Consider the following 21,924-nt stretch of genomic DNA (forward strand, 5'->3'; position numbering starts at 1 on the left):
TGCCATGGGGGCCCGGCTCAAGGCTAAATGGTTAGAAGAGCATGAGGCCCACCCAACTGCTTGGGGGGTCGAGGACCGCGAATTTTGGCAAGACAAAGTCCTCCAAGTACCTCGCACAGTGGAAGGCTATAGTTGCCAACCCACCTGGAGACAACGCATTTTTGACGTCAACCTGGAGGCGTGGATGGCGTTTTGCAACACGCTCCCTTCGAAAAGGAACGACCCCACCTTTATGCCGTATCCTCAAAAGGTAGGAGTGGATTTTAACCCATCCATCCACAGTAGGTTTGACTTCCCCGTCATTTATAATGCCAATACCACTTCCCATAGGAACACTCTTCTCTTCACCCTGCCTGACTTGTACAGCTCTATAAATAAATTCCTTAACGAATTCACCTCCTGCCCTGACCCAGCATTCATCACCACCTGTAACTATCTTAGGTTAATTAGAATCCTAGTACACTAGGAACCTGCACCCCAAGAGCGCCACCTTCCACCCCTCTATTTTGACCCCAATGCCATAGGCAGTACCACCATGACTCGTCTCATGATGCGTGCTGCTCTTTTGCCATCCTTCTATGGTGCACTGCTGGAAGACATGAATGACAGCAAATTCACACAGTGCAACCACCCCTTTCTCTCCACCAGCACCCTCAAAACCCGCCTCCACACTAAAGGCTACTTGCTAAGCCAAAAATTCCTTAACAAGGCCCCCCGCCCTCCACCCACCCTTTCCCATCATTCGGATGATGAGGAGTAGAACTCCCGTTATCCCTTGTACTGCTACCTCCATGTAACCACGGAAAAAAAAAAAGAAAGAAAAGAAAAGAAAAGAAAGCAAGCTTCGACGACAATGGCACACCCCTAACGACGCCTCCAAACAAGAGTCAAAGGTGTACTTCATCTCCCCATTACCACAATTTTGCTCCACACGGCCCCCGCCGCCCAGTCTTCTAGCTACGTAATATTTAAGTATGCACACGCACGGCACTCATATAATACCTACACAGAACTAATTCACAGTTTGGGTCCTCAAGTGCAGGACAACACTCTCAGCTTGCTTAGAGTTCGACCTGTCTCCCAAACTAAGTCTTGTGCACAATACAGAGACTAGCACTACCCCTAGGGAGAGACCACCTGATAGGTTTTCAATTGCAGGTGTTGATAACCACAGCCCAAGTGGCATTCGTTCTTCATCAACGTCCAATGCTAATTGCCCACCCAGCATCCGACAAGCTGGAAAAATCATCCTACGCGGCATCCCCAACCAACCCCCACGTAACCGGTCACCAGTGCAGGCTCCAAGCCCCTGTCCCCCCGAAGTCTTCAGTGCATACTACCACTTGCTCCCTACGCCAGTAAGTGCCATGGGACTGGCACTCGTCTAGGAGGGGGGTAATGTTAACCCCAACACCAAGAGAGCGAAAGAAAGTGAAAAAGACGCAGGGCAAAGGCGGAAAAAAGGTAACCCGACGGAAGGAAAAGAAGGAGAAAAGGCCAAAAGCGCAAGGACAACCGTTAAAGGCCAAGGCAACCACGAAAAGGGAAAGGCGCATAAAAACCGCACCCGAAAATCTTGTAAAAGAGTGCCGGGTTCTCACCCGTGCGATTTGTAAATATAGAAGGGTAGTGAAAAGGAAGTAAGGAAGATAAAAGGACAATGGAAAACAGGGCGGCCATGTAAAAAAGGGAAAAAGGGGATGACCACCCAAAAGGGAAGTAGGGTTTTGTATATAAAGTTGAAAAGTGAATGAAGAGCTCATTCTTTGGTGTGGCAAAACTTGTCTTCTTCTTCCTCTCTTCTTCTCTCCTTCTTGCTTGTGTATGCTCTTGAGAGAGGGAGTGTGAGAGTGTGAGGGAGTGAGTGTGTGAGAGAGTGAGGAATCAAGAGGGTGAAGCTCTCCACCATCTCCTCTCCCCTTCTCCTCTTCTCTTTTCTTCTCTTCTCTTGCGCATGCGGCTATGGAGGATGAGGCTTGGAGATGGAGGAGGCTTGAGGATGCTTGAGCTAGCATCAAGAATCGTGGAGCTACCGAAGTGTGAGAGAGAGGAGGGTACTCGATCAAGCATCAAGGTAAGTTCACTGCATTCGTAGGATCGATGGCGCGTCGGCTAGGTGAGAGATAGCCATGAGAGCTCGCTTGGAACGCTTGAAACAATAAGTGGTCCGTGGGTCTTGGCGGTTGAGCGAAAGCTCCCACAGATGCACAAAATGGTAATGCTGCACAGAATTCACAGCAGCAGTCACAAGATATTAGTGGACCTAGAGCGTCCTCTAGCAGTGGTTCACATTCTTCGCCATGGACAGGCAGATTGAGATCAGGAGAATCTTCTCAAAGCAATGTAGATAGTGGTATGCAGGTATCACGAAAAGGAAAAGAGAAGGTAGATCAGCCATGTTTGATGTGAATGCAGGTCACTCTTATGTGGATGGTGAATCCAGTGGCTCAGAACAGAGCATTGATGATGAGTTGGGTATTTATTCTATTGTTACACCTGGAGTAAGGAAGACCAGGGATGTTTTGAGAGCACCTGGGAGTGAACCTACTTTGTGCAGGTCTACCAGAGCTAGGTATCCTGTGGATAGGCTAAAATATGATGGATTTATAGCCATTCACTATGCCTATATGGTCAAAGTGATACAGGAATCAGAACCCACTTCTTTTGAGCAAGCCATGGGAAAAGAAAAATGGAAGAAAGCCATGGATGAAGAAATGGATGCCTTGGAAGCAAATGCTACATGGGAATGGGTACCTTTGCCTAAAGGTAAGAATGTAATTGGTTGTAAGTGGGTTTATAAGGTGAAGCACAATGTAGATGGTTCTGTGAACAGATACAAGGCAAGATTAGTAGTCAAGGGGTATGCACAAACATATGGCATTGATTATGAAGAAACATTTAGTCCGGTTGCAAGGATGGCAACTGTAAGAGCAATCATTGCTATGGCTGCATCAAAGGAATGGTCTTTACATCAGATGGATGTAAAGAATGCCTTCTTGCATGGTGATTTGCAAGAAGAGATATATATGGATCAGCCACCAGGTTATGTGCATGCTGTTCATTCTGAGTTTGTTTGCAGGTTGAAGAAAGCCTTGTATGGCTTGAAGCAAGCACCTAGAGCATGGTCTGACAAGATAGGACAGTATCTTGTCACTATTGGCTTTCAGATTTCCAAGGCAGATTTCTCACTTTATGTGAGAAAAACAGAGAAATGTATTATGCTACTTGTCATTTATGTTGATGATTTGATTATGACAGGTGACAGTGATGAAGATATCCTTCATGTGAAAATGCTATTGAAGCAGAAGTTTGAGATGAAGGATTTGGGAGAGCTGCGTTATTTCTTGGGCATTGAGGTAATTAGATCACCAAGTGGGATACGGCTCTTGCAGAGGCAGTATGGATTGGACATGCTATCCAAATATGAGATGACAGGCTGTAAGCCTATTTCAGTTCCTTTGGAGCAGAATGTGAAGCTGAGTGCAGATGCAGGTGAGCTTCTCGAAGACCCTACTATGTACAAACGCATAGTAGGAAGTTTGATTTATATGACTATTACCAGGCCAGATTTGAGCTATACTGTTGGATTGGTAAGTCAGTTTATGCAGGCTTCAAGGAAACTGCATTTGGATACAGCTAGATGCATACTCAGGTATTGATGTCCACATTGCAATATGGACTATTTTATGAGACTGGGGTTCAAATACAGTTGCATGGATACATTGATGCTGATTGGGCTGGTAGTATTTCTGATAGATGATCTACCAGTAGATATGTGTTCTCTTTTGGGAGTGCTGCAGTCACTTGGAGTAGCAAGAAACAACCTACAGTTGCCTTGTCGAGCACAGAGGCTGAGTACAGGGGTGCAGCAATGGCTGCATGTGAGGTAGCTTGGTTGCATAAGCTACTTTATGATATGCATCAGCCTACAGATGGGCCAGTTGTCATTTATTGTGACAACATGAGCAGTATACACTTGGCAAATAACCCAGTCTATCATGCTAGAACAAAGCACATTGAGGTGCATTATCACTATGTGCGGGAGAGGGTTTTACTAGGTCTTATTGATCTAGTTTATGTCAGCATAGAGGATCAGATAGCTGACATATTTACGAAGGCATTGGGCGCAAAGAAGCTACACAAGTTCAGAGACCTGCTTGGTGTGCAGGAATTGGGATTGAGCTCGAGGGGGAGTGTTGAGATATCGAGCTCCACTCGTGATATGCCGGGGTGATCGTTGTGCATTTATGTCACCGACTTGTCAGTTGCAGATGCGGTTGGTACACCGCCCATGAATAATAGCTAGATGACAGCTATCCTTATCTACTCTAGTTCGTGGCTCAGTTAGTATGCCACCTTAGTTAGTTGAGTTTGGTTTGAGACCCATATATAGGGTTCTTCTATTTCTTGTGTACTAGAGTTCTTTTGGCTTACACAACTAAGAAGAGGAAAACTGTTTTCAGCCTCCACCCTTGTGTGTATTCCCCCATTGTGCAAGCAAGAAAGCTACAAGTGAGACTCCTTCCTTCTCTCCCACAATGTTGACACAACCAAGTGCTAATGTTGCTCAGTACACAAAGCTGAGTAGTTCCCATTGAAGAAAAAGTCAAATGCCAAATGAGAAAAAAAAGATAAAAACATCATGTGAATGACATCAAGATATTCAAGATCCATAAAGTATACATATGGGAGAATAAACCCAATATGTTTCAATCTCATAATAATTGCATAGGCCACTGAAGTAACCAAGGCTTGAACCACTGTCAAGATGAATATTTCCAAGCTCAAAATCGAAGCTCAAGATTATCTAAGAACATATTTGAGTGCATAGACCAATGCTAAGAATCAATGCATGTATATGAAACACCTGAATGACATTCAAGAGCAATAGGCATTTAGAGTTTCCTCATAAAAGCTTGATGTCGACTATATTATAGCAGTGAAATCTTGCTAAAATTGTTACAATGCAAGCTCAATTGAAGCCCAAAATCATTCCAAGACATGTGTTGAGCATCCCAAAGTGCCGAGCTAGCATATGTGCATCAATACCAAGCCCCAGAAGCATCAAATGACAAGAGGCATATGCTTTTTCTAGATAAGTGATATTCATCATTGTTATTGCAACAATGAAATCTTTGAGAAAAATAAGCCAAAGGTGTGGTCAAATCAGCCCAATAGCATCTCACATCAATGCTATATCATCCACCAATATGCCATCATCAAATAGGCATCAGTAGAGCAATATGGGAGCTATACTATCTAACTAGATACTGTTTTAGATATGTGATAGAAGGTCTATTGTTTATACGTAGCAAGAATAGAGATTGGAAGCTCCAAAGGATGTCCAAGATGCACAATGCTGATGCTGAGGAGATAGGGAAGAAGGTCAAGGTGACTTGGAGCTCACAAGAGCTAGAGGAGATGCCAAATAGGGTCAAGAGGTAGGTAGCAACAACATGCACAATTCACATTGTTGCTACTGCTCTTGTTGTTGAGTTTTCTAGCTACAATGAGGCTCCAAAGGCACTCTATAATGCTTAAAAAAGTCTAAGAAAGATCTTGACTTGGGTGCAAGAAGCCCAGAAGAAGAGAAGTATTGATAAAGACCTCTTTAAGTTAAAGCCATGACTATCATGAAACCTATGAATTGCAACTATTCTCCACAAGTTGAAGCAATGCCATGTTGATCTCCTCAATGTTGGTGTAATGGCTCTGATATTAGTTGAAGGGAGTGATCCTGGAATGGAAGCATGCGAGCAGAAGTAGGAGCTATAGTGGAAGGAGAGAGAGAGAGAGAGAGAGAGAGAGAGAGAGAGAGAGAGAGAGAGAGAGAGAGAGAGAGAGAGAGAGAGAGAGAGAGAGAGAGAGAGAGAGAGAGAGAGAGAGAGAGTGTGTGTGTGTGTGTGTGATGTGGAAACTCTAACATTTACAATGTGTGACCACCCTTCTCTTTATTCAAATGTCACTGAAAGAATAAAGAATGAAGTGACAGTGATGGGCGCCCATCACTTGCAATGTACAGGTGTGCATAAAATGTTAGTGTAGTAATACACGGGTAGCTAGGCACATGCTCTTTTACCCCTAACACCAGCCCGTGTCAAGATTAAATGCCATAGACAACCAATAGAAGAATCACAATTCTCCCACAAACTTGGTGGAATTGGAGCCCAGGGATCCACTAGGGTTTACCATATGATACCACGTGAGTGTAAGGGAGGGGGTTATTTAAGAGAAGGAAGGTACATTTTATAAGGTAAGGTCCCATAAATAGGGGGTAGATAAGGGGTATTTTCATATATTTCTTGCACACAGGTGATGTCTCCTTATTACTACTAGTGAATCCCCTATGAATTGGAGGTATTTGCAGTTACACATGCCAAGAAATGAGAGCCAACAATTCCAAAAGAGAATGTTTCACCTATAAAAATAGTCAATTTCAAGCTCCCAATAGAGCCACAGTGCAGTACAGTACTACAGAAAATATAGTGCAAAATAGTCCAGTGCCACATAAGGATATATAGATAGTCTAACATGTAGAATCAAAGAATCAAGAGACAAAAGAGGTGGATGTATCTCTAGTGATAGATGAAGTGGCGATGTAGTCCTTGCTTGAAAAAAGAGAAAAATGAAAGTGAGTATTACCCCATTCCACAGCCGGTTGGAGAAGTTCGTGGATCCCATGAAAGAGTATGATTTGTGAAGGACTTGGATATCTTTTTCCCTAGTTTGATATTCCGACAATTGTTGATGTTTTCGCTAATATTCTCATGCAAAGACACGACCTAAGAATTATCCCCATTGTGCAACTATTACCAAAATAATAAGTCCCCAGAGCGCCTGTGAAAGAAGTGGTTGTGGCCAATGCCTTCCTAGATCCTAGCACTCTAGAGGTTGGTGTCTAGATAGAAGGCTACTTCATTGCAAGTGCATTGATAGATGGAGGCTCTTTAGTAAACATCATGACTGATGTGATGATAAAAGATCTAGGAATGCAACCTACTCATTGGCTCATCAAATTGGTTGATCAAAGTACAATCAAGCCTTTAGACATCCTTCCTTACATCAAGATTACAGTTGTTAGAAGAGATTATTAGATGACATACCTAGTGGTAAAGCCCAACTCTTGTGGAACATCTTACTCCCTTTTGCTTGGAAGATCATGGCTATTTGAAGCTAGAGCAAGGATGGATTGGTTTAAAGGAATCCTAACCCTAGGAAGGGGACCCAACAAAGTGGTGCTGAAGCTCTATGGTTTGCAAAAAGTACTTCCAATGAAGCAACAGTGGAACATTAGTCGAAGAAGACTTTGTTAAGCAAACTCTCCCAAAGAAACCTGAATCACAGTCCCTAACATTGAGTAGTACAGAAAGCCAATACCTAAAAGATACAAAGTCATTGTTGATGGGTAAATATCTCCTACTAAAACTAGGAATGACTCCTAAAATTACCTTTGATAGTGAGATAGAAACATGGATGTACTACCCTCCTTGTTATATTGCCATAGTAGAGTTAGAGGTAGAAACAAAAGTAGAAATGGAGAGCATGTTCATCTTTTACAAAGCCTCTACAAAAGTAGATATAGAGTTTGAAGAGGAAGATGAATCTAAAGAGGAAGCTAATGAAAGCAATGAAGAGCAAGAATCCTTTCCCTTCGAAGCGGATGTCTAGAAAGAAATTACAAAGGATTTAGAGGATGAAGAGTCCTTACCCTTAGATGGGACAACCATGGTCCCTTTCAAGCTTGTTAATGGTCCACAATGCATGCATAGTATGTACACAAAGTGGAAATGATTAAAAAAAAAACAACCCCATAGTATTACAAAACCTTAAAAGGTCCATGTCCTATTACATTCCTAGACACATCCTCAAAAGATAAGTGCTCAAGTCAAAAAGTGAGTATCCCACAACTCATATCAGAGATAATCGTCATACCATTTCAGCATCCACAAGGATCTATAAAGTTGCAACAAAAATTAGAGAAAGATAACTCTAGTGGAGCATCGGAGGAAGAAGCTACTCCCTTGAAGGAGTCTCTAACATGTATCTAGAAGCAATTTGGGGAACCTTCATCAGAGAGGTAGAAGGTGAAAATTCATTGACTTTTATTAATGCAGATGGCATGGAGAGACATCTCAAAGTGGGCAACAACCTTCCAGAAGAGGAGTTGTTGACCCTTCATAACTTATTAAAGGAGAATTTAGATGTTTTTGCTTGGTCTTATAAAGACTTAAAGGGGATTGATCCCACTATATGTCAACATCACATTGACTTGGAGCCTGATGCCAAGCCTGTACGACAATGTCAAACGTGCATGAATCCCAATTATTTTGCCTTGGTCAAGATAGAGTTATTGAAGCTTTTAGAAGCTAAATTTATTTACCTAGTGGCCAAAAGTGAATGGGTTTGGTGGCCGATCGTGGTCAACAAACCTAAGAGGAAAGGAAAGTGGTGTATTTGTGTGGATTTTTGAAAGTTGGATTCCAAAACAAAGAAATATAATTTTCTTATCCCCTTCACCAACCAACTATTAGATACAATGGTAGGTCATGAACTCTATTCTTTACTAGATAATTTTAGTGGATGCAATCATGTACAAAATCTCCAAGATGCAATTTCAAAGCAACCTCCTTAGGTGCATTGTGTTCTATCACTTTGCAGAGTATCTGTAGCATGCAAAAGTGCCTACATCCAAACCAAGTTCCTGATCTATTGGCTACCTCCCTAGGTATGCCTCTTCTTTAGAAGATGCTTGACATTATCAACAAGATGAAGCTAATCTTCATCGACAATCTCTGAGAGTGATGTGAGCTTTCATCCTAACAGGATGGGGATGTGAGTATGGTTGCCCTCTATATTCATCCACAAAGCTTGAGGCAGAGGGTGGGGCGAGTGACTAGTCCTTTCCCCTTCAATTTAAATGAGAGGTAAGCTATGTGAATGAAGCGTTGCACACACAGGTTGGGCCTCTCAATGCACAAAGCATGATATGTTATGTGGATAACACTATAAGGCTCACTGGCCTTCCTTCATGCATCATATACCACGGGATGCATGATTACACCATCAGCTCAAGGCAAACACCCTTCGCATAAGTGACATTGATGATTACATTTATGGGTATTAGGAGTCATGTTACCCTTATGTATCCGAGCACAAGACAAAGGGGGAGCTGACATTTTGTTTCCCCTAACAAAGAAGTGAGGTTTGAGGGATGTTATGACAACTGGCAATTAGGTACATTCTTGTTTCCCTCTACACACACAAGACGGTGTCGCAGCGCGTAGGGTTAAAGGTCACCATAGGGGTTTGGCAAGAGAAGAATGTATGGGGGTTCAAGAGCTTTGACTTCGAAGATAGTAGAGATAAGAGAAGGGTTGAAGGTTTCAAGCCAATTTCTTGAAGATAAGAAACAACAGGGTGTAGGTAGATTCAAGGAGAGGAGTAGATGGAAGAGAAGGGGTTCAAAGAGATTGAAGGTGTAGAAGAATACTCCTAAAAAGAATTAGAAAATATAGAAGAATACTAACAGAGATGAAGTTGTCAATTTCTTTCAGCAATATGAGAAAATATAACTCTAATTGACAAAAACGTGTACAAAATAATACTTTCCTCTATGCTGCTTAGATCGCCAATCTGATGCTTCCACTGGCTCCAAAAGGGGGGTTAAATACTAGGACACCTGGCCAAAATCTTGCCAGATCACTCCTTCATCTCCCACTTTTGGAGTGATGTTCACTGCCTGAAAACAACAATCGTGCATCGCGCGATTTCGCTAATCTCTTTTTTTACACAAAATCCTCTCAAATTGGCTGAAAGCTACATGCTTTCTTTTACATATCCTCCTATTCTAGAATTTATCTATAGTTTAAAGGATTTTTACAAGAGATAATATCTAGAATATCAAAAATTGACTAAAAACTTGTCCAAAAAAATCTAATATTTTGAACCATGGACACTAATACTAATGCATGAAGTGGCATTGGCTCTCTAAATCTAAAAGGAAGCCACACTCTAGATTTTTTTACACGGTGTGCGCATAGCGGCACAACAATGGGCCTTCGCAACCACAATGGGATACATTACTTTGTTTTGTGCATTGCACTTCAAGGCTCCATGGTCTTCCATCTTGTACCATATGTCAACATAGGGTGGGATACACTGATGTACAATCAACTATACACGTTGACATACTCCCTTTGCGCCCATATCATTTCTATTTCTAAGCTAGGTATGAGTTATGGGTTCCTATAATCCCTCTTCAAGTGATGTGATCCATGGGATGGGAGACTAATCTATCATTCCAACATAAGTGACACTTGGGGAGAGTGTTATATTATTTGTTCATGACAAATTTTCAGTCTTCATCGATAATGCTACCTCTTTGGGTGTTGATGCATGGTCTCTGCTATTATTGGAGCATGTTATGCCGAGTCGTGGTACCTCTTGTCATCGACTTTGCCCTTCAATGCATGCCAATAATCATTTTTGATAACTAGTGACATGAACCAAGTTTCTAACCATATGCATGCCATCGTCACATGATCTCGTAAGGTCATAACTGTGGGGATGTGTCCGTGCACATCCATCTTGCATAAAACTATGCAAACATCCTTTCCACTTGATCAATTGAGAATATTTATTTTCTAAACCCTATTGGGTCCTTGCCCCACCCATCCATGAGATTATACCCTGTACCCAAGGGTTTTCTAATTTCCATTTTTCTCTTTATTTATTTTTGTGCATTTTCCAAGTGAAGGCACCCTAAGTTCACTAGTACTGAAATATGATGTCACAACCCTTTTTTTCCTTTGAACTAGATACTTTTCCCCTTTACAGCCCTCTGTTCTGAGTTATGGTTCTTAAGTTATTAAATTTTGAAGGATTTTACACGAATTTGATGTGTTTCTATGTAAACATGCCTTTTTCACATTGGAAGGGAGATTTGATGTAATAGTCCCAACCTTCTATTTACCTTGGATATTTTTCCTTTTTATTGTCCATCATTTTAATGCACGAATTGGCCGTTATTAATTTTTGCATGTTTGTAAGTATTTTTTATTATATTTTTATAATTTTCCCATGTGAACGAGTTTTCTTTTCATCATAATTACATTCTAACTTGATAATCCTCTACAACTTGTCAAATTGGACATTTTTCATTTTTCTTTCCCCCCTTTCGGCATACGAATTTCTTGTTATTGATATTTGATTGTGTTGTCGAATACATTTTTAATGTTTTTCCCATGTGAACATACTCCCTTACCAGTAAAACCACAACTTGACTTGCCAGCCCTATTGAGTGCCAACTGTTAGCCACCACTTGATGTCGCCATAGGAGTTGGAGTCTATGCCAACCGTCTACCCATAGTGTTGTGGCCACTGCATTGCTTGCCATTGCCACCTTCGCCACTGCCATTCGCAGCCGTCCCCACTTGCACCCCCGCCCTGCTTGACATGCCACTTGGGGCATCTTCCTACCCACCTCCGCTGACTCCTTCCCTTCCCTTCTCATCCTCCTTCTATCCCCTCCTTCTCCTCTACCCCGCCTCCTTTGGCCCTCCATCCCACCCCCCTCTAGGCCCCCCATCTCTATAAACCACAAGTCCCCCAACCCTCCATTCCCCCTTAGTTCCCACCCTCTGTTTTCCCTTCTTAACCCCCTTTCTCGCCCCTCCAGCAATCCCCCCCTTCCCGTACACACACACACACACTACCTCTCCCCCATGCCTTGTTACCCCCTCCTACCCCTTGTTCCACCCCTTGTGGACCCACCATGGAAAAAAAAGAAATGAAACCCAAATAAAAACAAAACACTCTACCCATACCTGCAGCTCCCATTGCCACGCAAGCTTGTGCTTGCTCCACCTTCTTTCTTCATTATTGCACACTATTCATATGTGAGCCATGGATAATTTCTTGCATTTCTTTTATATGCTATGGGTTGTGTGCAAAACTTTGTGTACGTGTGTGTGGAATTTTCTTATTGTTGTTCGCACGCAAGGACGCACATGGGGTCTCATCCATGCCGTGGAGCTACTGCTATTCATGATAGCATAGTGACTTGGAGTACATGTCTCCTCGCCAATTAATAAAAACATGCTTTTCAAAAATCAACCATTAATTTGTTGAAAGCCTTGAAAAAATAAAATTTTAAAAAGTATAAAAATTACAAAAAAAAGAGAAAAATAAAAATAATATAAAATAGCTAAAATTTTAAGGCAAAGAATACAAATTAAAAATTGACTTTTTCCCATAATCTATATTTTTATAAAAAGAAAAAAACTATAAATTACATTAAAAATCCTTAAAAAGTAGAAAAAATGTAAAAAATAGCTTAAAATATAAAAAATCCACAAAAATTCCATTCAAAATTCTAAACCTTTTATTATTGTTTACTTCTCCAATTGGTTCATTTTAATCCCAAAAATAAAATAAAATGAAATCATAAAAATACAAAAATAAATTACAAAAATATATATATTTTGTATTTTTATATTTTTTCTTATGCTATAAAATTTTAAAGTGGCTAGATTGTATTTTAATTTATTTCATGGATGTGGCTATTACTTTTTAGTCTACGCATTCAAATTAGGGTGCATATGCACGCCCTACATGCTTTTTTTTTTCATGCATGACAAACCACATTTAAAGTCAAAAAACTCATCACTTTCATTAAGAGAATTCAGTCTTCAAATAATGAGCCTGACGAGTTTGCCAATTTCTAAAATGAACCTATCTTATTACATTTTTCATGTGTATCCATGCCCAATGCACCATTAAAATAAAATAAAATAAATCCATAGTTCACATTGCATGTGCTTCATGTGCTATACTACATACATATTTTTTATTTGTCATAAAAGAAACCAATAATTGCTCATGCACATGCTGGTCAAAATGCACTGCCCACAAAATAATTTTTAAGAATGAATTTTCATTTAGAGATCCTTTGAATTGGGTACGAAGTTCAGGTTACGTTTAATGTACCATGTACACTTATTATATTTAAAAGGAATTATCATTTTTCTTTCTAAGATTTATCACTTAATAAATTATTTACCATTTGGTAATATATTTCAAAAAATCTACTGAAAATTAAAACTAAATCTACTTCTCACTGCTCACTAATTCCATGAATGCGCTACATGGGAGTGTGGGTGGCATAGTCTAGTAGTCAATCATTATTTACATGATCAGCTTTGTCTTGGTTCAGTAGTGTCCAGGAGTTGTGGTTTGTTTGGTTTTTGGTATTTTGTTGGTCCTAATGTTGTAGTTACATGTTTTGTTTTTTTTTACTGTTCGATATGGGGATCAAGATGCTTATGTGTCGCATCTCATGAAGCTTTTGGTTGCATGAGCAGGTAGGTCATGTCAAAATTTTTGTAGGATATGGTTTGCTTGGGGTGTTCGCTGGTGGTCCTACATACGAGTTGATAGTTTGTCGATCTCTTATCTATTAACACAATATTAACAAGTTTGGGAATCTCCCAATTCCCATTTTTTGAATACTAAAAAGGTGGCACACGGATAACATGTCCATAAGTTTCTCAAAACCATATGATGTGACCTATCATATCGGAAAGCACTTGAAAAATGGAATCTAATGAGCTATAGAGCGCTCGATTTGGAGTTATAGTGTTCAAGTTATGAAAAATCCAAAGATTTGACCATGTGTCCCAAACTTATGGGAAATTTCCATATTCCCCAATATGGTGTTTATTTTTGTTCTATTGTTTTGTAGCACTCTTTTTGTTTGTATGTGATGTATGTCTTGTTATCATCTGAATGGCACCTCAACCCATCTAATATGTTTCTTTGGTCTATAGATACTATTCTCCACTATTGAAATGGGACCTTATTATTAAGGCCGACCTTTCTAATTTTGTGGCTCTTTCATCGCCACTAATTCCGGATGATCTTGATCTATGTGATGAGTTCTTATCCTCTTGTAACAAGCGGGCTAGTTTTGTCCAAGAAGATACCACTGTTATGATGACACCTAGAGGCTTGGGAAAAGCTTTATCTCTTCCTTACCATGGATAGGTTTTCTAGCAATCCATCAGCTCTTAGCTAATGAGGATGTTATCAGGGTGTAACAGAAATAAACACGTACCATCCTAGATCATAAGAAAGTTCTTACCACCTCAAGTGTCTCGGTAGCAATAGTCTGTAATCCATTTTGGAAGTTGTTGTGTCAATTTCTTCAGGATAGGTTTATGCCTACTAAGACTCTATCCAATTACTTATCTAAGGAGTTGTTCATTGTATCAAGAATGGTGCTTAAAAGCATGGTCATTGACTAGAGTTCATATCTTTGTACAAAAATGGATCAACATTTTATTAAGGTCACTAGGGGTAGTGTGACTAATGTCACCTATGGGTTGTATTTGTACACTGCCCCTGACAAGGAAATTTCACTACCTTTTGAAAACGTTCTAGTGGTTCATTCTTCTCCTCTAGAAGATCATGAACCCATCTCTGAAGATAATAATTATCATTTTCCTTTGGTATTCCAAAGAAAGCGCTTAAAGCATGTGGCTGAAATTGTTTCAGTTTTAGTTCCTCTAGTGTCAGTCCCTACTAAATCATGAAGTGCTCTTCCTGTATGCCTTATATCTACAAATTTGTTTGGGTAGACATAGATGGTAATATAGAAACATCAATTCCTTCTCTACACTGCCTAGTAGCAAGAGATTCCATTTCTTTCTTGTGTAAGGATATTCAAAGCTCCATCACAATATTAGTTACTGCTTGTATTCAGTAGTTATATTCTTCTTTTTATGAGAAAATGCAACAGTCCAAGGAGCTACGCAAGGACACTATAGAGCTTGCCTCTACTAAAGAAAACTTAGATGATCTACTCAAAAAAATGGAGTAGCATATTAAATTGTTAGATGTCTAAAAAGTGGTTGCCTTTTAAATGTCCCAAGCAAGGCTTTATGCCAATTAAGGAAGATTTGGGCATGACACCATGCACTGCTAGTTGACAAGATGGTTGTTGTACTAGCAACCTTACACTTAGCCATATTATCTAGGAGTTAGGTATCCATACTTCGAAAGGTGAGCCCCTTTGCCTCTCCCTACATCTAACAATTCAAAGCTAGCTGCCCTGAGGATAGACATCAACCCAAGAAGAATCCCTAGACCACCGAGACCTATCATGACCCATCCACTAAGTGATGCTCAAGTGCACTTTGTGGAGGAACCACTGGAGCAAGATTCTTACTTGAACCCTTATGTCTCTTATGACAAAGAGGGTAATCCCATATTGATGGACTATAGACCTATGTTGATCATGTCCTTAGGCAAAGGAATAGGTAGAGGCCTAGGAAGAGCTCAAAACTAGGAGCCCATAGCACGTTGGATATGTGGTCATTCAGGGCATATCTTATCCTGCTACCCTAAAAAGGAGCAAGCAAATAGAGAGAAGACTGGCTTGAGATTCCCTGAATGTAGAGCCACACACCTATTCATTGATTGCCCTAGGTAGAAACCCTTCACTAGCTCGACAATCATACCATCTATGCTGGGACTCTTTTGTGTCGAGTCACCAGACAAGAATGCCATACCTATCCCCATAAATGGTCATGATACAAGCTCAAACAAAGTAGACCAATATCTTATCACTTGGACCTAGGAACTTGGATGCATCCTCTGTATAGGGAACAAGGGTTGATGATGAAGGAAAAAGAGGACAAGCTCAAACAAAGTAGACCAGTATCTCATCACTTGGACCTAGGAACCTGGATGCATCCTCTATAGGGAACAAGGGTTGATGATGAAGGAAAAAGAGGATAGAGGAAAAAATAACGCTCAAGACTGAGAGTGAGACTATGTTAACCAAGGGAAAACATATCAGTGATGCTGAAGCATATACATTTTCTCCTAAGACAAGAGAGAAGAAAAGCAATAAGGTTGGAGAGTACCCTAACCTCAACTAGTAGTTGAGGGCTATAGACAAGATCAAGGAATGGATAAAAGAAGTGCAAGCTTACCTTCAAGACGTTGAACCTATCATTGAGGACGAGATTAACAAACTCTCAACCGTGAGTCCACCAATATCTCCCACATATCTAAGAGTAGGAGAGACAACATCACCATGTGAGCAACTGCATGGGTAGAATGAGGGGGGCATGACTAGGGAAATGGTTCAACAGCATTGACAGGGAGCCCACGAAGCTAAGGAGGGAAAGACAGATGGCAAATTGCTAACTGACGAAGGAAATTCGGTATGGCAGCCTCTATACTATGCCAAACTCCCTTCTGCCACAAAGTGAATGAGGTAAGGGCGCCACCTAGTCATGGAAGAGTAGACTATGACGCTATGCAAGAGGGAGAGGAATTTGTGAGGGAGAAGAGAGGAAAACTGAGAGAGAGAGAGAGAGAGAGAGAGAGAGAGAGAGAGAGAGAGAGAGAGAGAGAGAGAGAGAGAACTACAAAAAATGGATGAATCAATAAAACTTAAGAGGGCACAAGAGATGGAGAACCCTCAAGACATAACCAATATACACAATATGGATACCAATAGCATGGGCTTATTACACTGTAGAGCATGCATAAGCTATAGTAAGGGAATGAACTGCATAAGCTCATGAGAGAGAATGGGGAAGGCTCAATAGGGCTGAAGAAGGCCTCTTGGCTCTCTCTTTTCTTTCCCAAATTACAAAGGAGAAGGCCTCTTTATACAGGCCTTGAGGGTGTTTAGGGAGGAGGTTAAGATAGAATATGAATTAACACCACCAAAGCTGCATTAAGGCGGTTCCACCAATGTGGAAGCTCCATCTAGATGTTTTGTTGACCAATTTTGTACTTAATCAAGTTCCATCATAGGTGAGTTGTCTCCATTCTCCCCCCCATAGCTTGAGTCCAAGATCTCTCCTATAAAAAAATATAGAGAATCTTCATAAAATAAGATCATATCTAGCAATAATGGTGAGAGAATAGTGAGAATTCATACATTACTACTACAATTAAGGATGATTTGAGGGTGATTTAGGAGGGGAATTCTAATGGTTTATTAGCTTGAGAGAGAGAAGAAGAGAGGGGAAAGGGTTGGGAGTCTAATGAATGATGTTTTATGGAAGTGTTAGCTGTGGGGAAGAAAGTGTGGGTGTGTATAAAACTGGAAAGTGGTCTCCACTGTAGTTGGAAAAATTTGGCTTCCACCATTTTGGCCATATCTTTCAACTCGTAGCTCCAAAAAAATTATAAAAAAATACCATCCAAAACTTGGCTCACGCGCTACAACTTTCATGGGAAAAGTTTTTTTGGATCGGAGTGGAAGTATTTTTTAAAAATCTTACAAAATCATGTGCCTAATTTTTCTTCCACTAATGCTTCCAAGAAGGGTCCCATTTGTTTGAATTATCATAAGGCTCCAAAGCCATGACATTATGAGCCTCACATGCCCTTTGGATGGCTCCAAATCCATTTCATGTCTTTTCTTTTCACATCACACATTTTTCATTCACCTTCCTCCATTGATCTTTACTCTTCACCCCCCTTTGGTAAACTGGTCCATGAAATATTTCCATCCAGTGATTTCTTGGATTTTCCAAGAGGTTGTTCCCACCCTCTTCTTTATTTCAAACCTCCAAATGTATAAAAAATCAACAAAGTGTAAGACAAATATTTTTTTGTGATTTTCTTGGATCACTAACTACACTAGTAACAACTCTTGTGACATGGTCATTGGGAGAATTGTTGAAGCAAAACTCCATACTTTGGTAAGAATTGAAGTGATGGGTAGAATGCAGTAATGAACATAAATCACAAGACTCTCCAAACCACAATGCCGTAAGGCACATACCAAGCCTTATTCAAAGAACCTCTAGTGGAATATCCAAGCAGTTCAAGTGGGATACCTAAGAACATGTCTTATGTGATTGTTCCCTTAAATCCATTTAGCCTTTAAGTTGATACACTTCAATTCTAGCCTATATGATGTAGATAGGCATGCCATCTTTAAGTTGATACACTTCAATTCTAGCCTATATGATTTAGATAGGCATGCCATCTTCTATGCCCCAACCTTAGTCCCCCCTTGATGAAGCTAAAGTAGCACATATTATTGCAACAAGTTGTTAGTGCACAACAACCTTCAAGAGCGGCTCGACTTTAAGCCCACCTAGATCCAATATCTGGTGTGGTAAGTATCATGATTATGGACATGTGGCTACTACGTGTCATAAACCTTTAATATTAATACTTGACCCCATCCACCATTTTGAACTTTTTGCCTTAAGATAGGGCATTTGGATGCAAATTGTTGGCATAAGATAGGCCAATAGCAACATTAGCTCGTTCAATGCAAACAAATTATAATTATATGGATTGCAATAACATGAATTATGAAATTAGACCACCCAATTGGCCTTTTAAGCCACATGGATTACCAACCCAAGGTAGACCTCCAATATCTCGAAATAATTATAATAGTGATGGCAATCGAGGGAGAAATTCTCATTTTAGGAGAAGTAATGGTAATTTTCACAATATCATGGGGCAAAGTGGACAGCAAAGGCCTAGAGGATCAATAATTTGTTATCGATGCCAATAGAAAGGTCTATAGCTACGTACTATCCAAATGCCCACAAAAATCAAGACTATACTTCTCTTTGTAGGAGGTGTAGTGGTGAGGGACATTATGAAGACAATTGTCCCAAGAAAATGAGGACAAGACTATTGACAAAGGTAAATAAGTCTCTAATAACCCTTTGAATTCTTTGCAAATTTATTTGAAGTAGAAATAGAAAGGCAGGAGATTGGAGCTAAGTCCAAACTCATACCCTGCATGGTGTGACATTTAAGGCTCACCCCATGATTGGTGTTGTTACTAGGGCATAAAAGCAGCAACAAAAGGAGTAAGGTCTAGATGAAGAGAGATCACAAATAAAAGGAGTAGTGAAGAATAAGTCTAAGGATGTAGATCTTAACATGGAGCTATCTGTGTCGGATTCTCCTGAACATTCCTTTGACCACCCATTATTACGTGTGCCTTTAGAAAATCCTAAAATTCAAGTGGGGGTAGCTCCTTCTCATGAAAGAATGGTCCCTTCAAAGGAAGGGACCAAAGAGCAAGCATAAGTAGTGAACAAGGCTTATGATCTTTGGGATACATTAGAGGAAATATCTTTGACCATTAGCCTTAGGCAGTTGCTAGAAATAATGCCTATATGCCAAAGGAAACTTTATCATAAATTAGTTTGGCATAGTAGAAAAACAATCGAGACTAACACTTCTAAAGTAAGCATAAAAGCATACAAAATGAAAACAACTAGGGAAGTAGAAATAGTAGGTTTATTTGTGGATCAAGGAGCTCCAACTATAGACACTACTATTAATGATCACTTGTTGAATAAAGTGCAGTTGGATGGTGGCTTAGCACAATCAATTTGATGACAGAACAAACAATGCAAGAATCAAGGTTGAAGAATCTAGAACCTACCCATATAGTTTTAATGTCTGCCTATTTAGAGGAAAGTGACTCATTTGGAGTTAGTCCAAAATGTGAAATCTATAGTAGTTGGATTAGAATTTCATGTGAACTATTTGATAGTCTACTCATCTACAAATATCTCTTCAAATTATGTATTGTTGGGATGGCCTTGGTTATAGCAAGCAAGATGCACTCAAGATTGGTACAAAGGTTCAATTGTAATTGATGCCAGGAGGCATATTCCACGATGGATTCCGTGAGGTTTTACGATGGATTCCCTAAACTTTTATTATCCGGGCTCATACACAAAGTGGATTCTTTGTGCGAGAAGTTGATGGGGATGCCTATCCTTTTCGGGCATTTTGTTAATTTTATGTGTACATGGGTGATTCCATAGCGGGTGATTCCACAAAATACATATTTAATTAATAAATGTTTATGAGCTTAGCATGCGTGCTCATGATAAATTAAGGTTAGGATTGATTTCTAACCAATTTATTTATGTAGCTGAAGACTGCTAGGTATTCACCTTTGTCGGTTTAATTGTATTATTTTACTAACGATTGTGAATGCTTTAGTTGATGTGTAGAGATAGCAGTGGTGGCAGTGGAAAGCATTGGAGAATAGCGTGTATCCAAAGTTATCGTCAATATTTTGATGGGTGCATACCTTAGGCATGGTGCCTATATTTTGTCACGCTTATTTATCAAGGTGTTTGATATTTATTTATTATTTTTGTATGCGCATGGGCGCACGATTTAGATATTTATATTTGGACATTGTAATTGGGTACCCCTGACTTTTTGTCTTTATTTCTATTTGGCACAAAAGCAAACTCAAAAGCTAAAGCGTGCTATTTTGTAATTTGGGCTATTATTTGAGCTTGAAGATGATTAATACATAAAATACATGCTTTGTGGAGCGGTCACACAAGGCATGGGGGGAGATTGCACCCAATTGGTCTCTTGTTCATGTCGTGCAAGCTTTCTACATTGATTTGTGTGCAAAAAGTAGAGTTCTTTTGTTCTTGGGGACCTTTTGATGCTCACTACGCGTGCTTACGACATCCGATCTGTGCACCAGTGGTATCAGAGTGAAGCTGAGATCGAGAGCTTCCAATCGATACCATCTTGTGCGAAGGCAAAGCTCCTGGAACGATCGAGCTCAACAATCAGTTTCATCTCGAATGGTCAATATGGGTGACTTCCTGGCAGTCAAGAACCCCTATCTGCATCCTCTGATCGTGAAGGACCGGCTTGAGGAGGTGGAGGACCACTTGTACATCTCCTTCTTCAAGTCGTTTTGAACCAGACTGAGAGTAAGCTTCCATATCTAAAAGCTTAAAAGCTTTAAGTAAAAGCTTAAGTAAGCTTAGTAATAAGTTTTAAAGAAGCTTATTAAAGCTTCAAATTACAAATTTCACGACGGGCGGCAACGGCATCTTGATGTCAGAATGGGTGCAAAAAACGGCCCCCCCTCCCAAAATCGAAAATCGACACTGATCAGTTTATTTCCTAAAGCCTAAGTCACTTAAGCTTTTTAAAAAAAGCTTAATCACTCAAGTTCACCAAGTTCTCTTACTCCTGCAAGTTCTGTAAGTCATAGAGGTTCAAAATAGACTTATCCAACTATTCCCATAAAGATTGTTCACATGCAAAAGCACAGAATCACGGTATTGCTCTCTGAAGACCCTGTTCCTATTTGTAGACTTGCTGAACCAATTTCAGCAAACGCAAAAGGTCATACGTAGTTTCTACAAAGACAACGAACACTGCAACTGCAAAAGACAAAGACCATAAAAGCCAAACAAAATATATAAGCCTTGTATACCAGACTTTGAGCTACGCTCATCCCGCTAATCAGATTTCGAGAGTGTGAGGTCTTTTGGATTTTACAGGATGACGAACAAAATATGGACGATTTAATAGCTGAAGGTGATTTACCCACACCAACGATGAAACAAAAGTTGGATTTGATTATGATGCAGCTTGATGAAGAACGAAGAGCCCGACAAGCTTTGCAAGTTCAATTAGCCAATTTACAACGAACTACCACCGACAAAGATGGACCACAACCCGAAGATCTTATACGATGTACCATCGATGCGACGCTCGAAACTCAATCCATCCACAAAGAAACAAAGATAAGTAAAAGAAACTTCAAATTTCGTACTTTCAATGGATCTCGAGATGGAAAGACTGTACTTGCATTTATCAGTCAGTTTGATGATTACTTTCATGAAGAGACATATGCTGAGAAAGACAAAATTAAATGTGTCACTAACCATTTAGTCGATCGAGCATCTCTATGGTGGAATGTGGTTCGCAAGAGCATTGATTGTCCCACTACCTGGGAGAGTTTCCAAAAGAAGTTTTTGCAGAATTTCCTTCCTCCTCAATTCCATGAAAAAGCCATAAAGCAATGGGATCTTCTTCAGCAAAGAGAATATGAATCTATTTCCCAATACATTGAACGTTTTTGGAATG

The sequence above is a fragment of the Lygodium microphyllum genome, chromosome 23, assembly GCF_053477565.2.
Source record: "Lygodium microphyllum isolate KBCC chromosome 23, Lygodium_microphyllum_v1.1.10, whole genome shotgun sequence".
NCBI lineage: Eukaryota > Viridiplantae > Streptophyta > Polypodiopsida > Schizaeales > Lygodiaceae > Lygodium > Lygodium microphyllum.